Here is a 3,697-nt window from a genome sequence, read left to right as displayed (position 1 = left end):
GACCCTGGGGTCCCAGGATCCAGTCCCGCATCAGCTCCCTGCTCAGTGGAGAGTCGGCTTCTCCTCCTTACCTTCTCCCCTCTCGGGCACTCTCTCTCTCACTATCTCTGTCAAATCAATAAAAAAATCTTCAAAAAAAAATCATGAGTATATAGTATAACTGTCAGGAGATAGAAATCAAATTACTGTAAACAAACCAGAATAGTTATCTTTGTGTTATCCAACACAAATTTACTAGAATTTAGGAGTTTGTGGACCTTATGAATATTGACATAATATTTGAATAATAAAATGAGCAAGCAAACTGATTATGAAACAGACATTTATTAAAGCATTTATAGAACATATTATTTTGTCTTATGTTGAATTATGAAGTTCTCAGCTATGGGGGAAAAAATAGTTTATGACCTCCCTTCAAGCCTAGTCAGGTTTCAGCCTGGAGCAAATTTCTATAAAGATGATAGAAATGATGAGCAGTCATTAAATACCTCAGATCAAACATTGCCACTGCAATGTAACCCAGAATGGCAAGGCAACAACAGTTTAGGAGACTTAAAAGAAATTCTGAACTTATTCCCCAGAAGCCATTACATTAGTGAAGTTTATCTCAGTCTTGAAATTCGCATAAGTCATGCGCTGAATTGAATTTACTACTAAGGCATCAGCATCAACTACTGCAGTGTCATCTTGTTCCCCTTCTAAATCACCTTCTTCTACTCAAAGATAAAAGGCCGCTTTCATTTCTGTAGGGGACAGATTAAACATTAGCAGTCAGAAGCAATTGCTTTTCTCTTCAACATCACCTCTAGCCTTTTTACTTACAACACCCTCTCCAGGGATTTCCTGCTGGCTGAAGAAGAGGCAAATAATATTTGTGCCTCTGCACAGCACAGTTGATCTCAAGCTGCAAAACTGAGTTCTTTGAAAACAATGCATGAGGTCTTAGCAGGTGAGAGGTGGAGCCCATAGAACAGAGATTTGAGAAGCTCATAAATCTTAATTCAGCTTTCCCAGAAGTCTCTGCATGTTGCTTAGAATAACTCATAGGCTATAAGTACATACATCATAAAAGACTACTTCAGCAGCATCTAACAGTAATATAGGACATCAGTCCTCTAACTGTTGGCCAAGGCAGCCTTAATCTTCACGTCTGCTTAATCAAACTTTAGACAGATATGCTGCTGATGACAGACCCCTGACCTCCCTTTTCTTACAGCACTCACTTTAGGAAACTTGCAGTTATCAATGCTTTTTGTACCCTTTGAGATGTAAATATTCTCCCAGAGAGGTGATGATCAAGAAAGACAGGGCCACTGTCTCCTAGTCTCTATGGGAAAGTAGGAGCCTAACTTTGACAGGCGTCAATTAGCAAACAGAAATGGTCTAGTCACATTGAACATAGCTCCTCAGTAATGTCCTCTAGTACACTTCTGCTCACCCCAATGTTTAAAAACTTTTCTGTTTTTATTTCAGTGGAGTTGAATTTAATCTCTCTCCCTTATTACAATAGTCTTAAATAAATTCTTCCTTGCCTGTTTAACTTCATTTGACACAATTTTTCTTTGACACTGCCCTTGAGAAACCACGGCTCTCTGGCAATCATCAGGGTACAAAAGAGATAGAATGTAATTTTTAGCAAAGTAACTTAAATATTTCTTAAATTTCAAAATTAAATCATGAATTACTAAGGGTTTGGTTGTTCTGAATTGGCTCCCTGTTATGACCTGGTTAGCATGAGGGGTTATAGAAATCCCAGTTTTACTACATAAATGCTTCTTCCATTGTGATTCTAGTTGCCTGAACTCCTTATCTATTAAATAATATTCACTGGTGGTAGATGCTAAAACCCATTTTGTCTTAGAATATTGGTCTTTATCTGTTATTAGATATCTCTGTGATTTTGATTTCCGCCTAGGCCATTGATCTGAAGATGAGGGAGGAAATTCAAAGTAAACACCCAGTGGGAAACTACAGTGAATCCTTAATTCTATAGGATTGTATAATTGAAGTATCACAAATCTATGGGCAGATAGAAGGAACTGAGTACAAACACCTCTAAGTTAAAAATCACAAAACAGGGGCACCTGGGTGGCTCAGTGGGTTAAGCCTCTGCCTTCAGCTTAGGTCATGATCCAGAGTCCTGGGATGGAGTCCCACATCGGGCTCTCTGCTCTGCAGGGAGTCTGCTTCCCCCTCTCTCTCTCTCCCTGCCTTTCCTGGGATCGAGTCCCACATCGGGCTCCTTGCTCTGCAGGGAGCCTGCTTCTCCCTCTGACTCTGCCTGCCACTCTGTCTGCTTGTGCTTACGCTCACTCTACCTCTCTCTCTGACAAATAAATAAATAAAAATAAAATCTTTAAAAAAAAAAAAAAAAAAAAAGGGAGGAGTGGCAGGATGAGCTCGGAGCATGGCCAGCAGCCGCAGCTGGGGGCCGAAGGGGCCGTGGTGATAAGAAGGTCCAGAAGGCGAGGCCGGCAAGGAGACCTACTCAGTGTATATCTACAAGGTGCTGAAGCAGGTGCACCCAGACATTGGCATCTCTTCCAAGGCCATGAGCATCATGAACTCGTTTGTGAATGATGTGTTCGAACGTCTGGCTGGCGAGGCTGCCCGGCTGGCCCAGTACTCGGGCCGAACCACACCGACCTCCCGGGAAGTCCAGACGGCCGTGCGCCTGCTGCTGCCTGGGGAGCTGACCAAGCACACTGTGTCCGAGGGCACCAAGGCTGTCACCAAGTACACCAGCTCCAAGTGACCCGGGGCCGAGCGTTTAATAAAGAGTGAACTGCTAAAAAAAAAAAAAAAAAAAAAAAAAAAAAAAAAAAAAAAAAAAAAATTCTGTGATCTCTGTCTGTCAAATAAATAAATAAAATCTTTAAAAAAATAAATAAATAAAAATCACAAAACAAACTACTTGCCCGAGGTTCTCTGGATGGCGCTGTCCCCATTCTCCATCACAGAATGTGAAACTTCTCCATGTGGGGAGGGAATTGAAAATAGGACTGGCCACTGTCATAATAGAGGAAGCTAAGAGTTTTATAGTGGTCTTTTTCATGAACCTTGTTCAGAATGAGCATTTTGGAACTTGGACCCAAAAGACCAAGTTGGCGTATAAAAATTCCAGATGAACATTTGCTTGTGTAAAGTTATTCTAGGACCGCAAAGGCCGTGACTACTGTGAAAATGTGGTTCTGACCCTGTGATAAAATCTACTGATTGTAAGGCTTAAATTTATAACGAATTAGTTAATGTATTATAGGGATTTTTTTTTTTTTTCTTTGCTCTCAATTACCCATTGCTAACATTTAGCCCTGTGTCTTCATTGGTGGGTTGATATTATTTTCTGTACTGGCACTGTCTTTTCAGATGTATTCTTGCTGATATCTTCAGATGCATTGTGCGTAGCCTGTCCAACTAAACTTCAAGAGTTTTAGTGTTCTTATTGCTTATATTGTTATTCATCATCTTTCAAGTCTCAGTACCTTCTCAGTACCTATGACTCTCTGTAATGTGGTTGTTCAGCAGAGAAGTACAGCAAGGATATTTACATTCATGGTCTTCTACAGGGAAACTCAGAACTGGTATTCTCTGGTATTCTCTCTCATTTATCATGAAAAATAAAATCGCCACTGTGGAGTAGGACCCCCCAAAGTCTGCGACTTTAGGAGTCTGGTTCACAACCTTACTGTATTTACTG

The 3,697-nt window shown here is 40.7% G+C and overlaps 1 pseudogene; it reads left to right on the top strand.

Moving 5' to 3' along the window:
* The first annotated feature begins 2,394 nt into the window (after window positions 1–2,394).
* Window positions 2,395–2,755, top strand: LOC132015720 (histone H2B type 2-K1-like; annotated as a pseudogene).
* Window positions 2,756–3,697: the final 942 nt, after the last annotated feature.

The sequence above is a fragment of the Mustela nigripes genome, chromosome 1 (assembly GCF_022355385.1).
Source record: "Mustela nigripes isolate SB6536 chromosome 1, MUSNIG.SB6536, whole genome shotgun sequence".
Taxonomy (NCBI): Eukaryota; Metazoa; Chordata; class Mammalia; order Carnivora; family Mustelidae; genus Mustela; species Mustela nigripes.
This window is presented reverse-complemented; position numbering and strand designations above follow the sequence as displayed.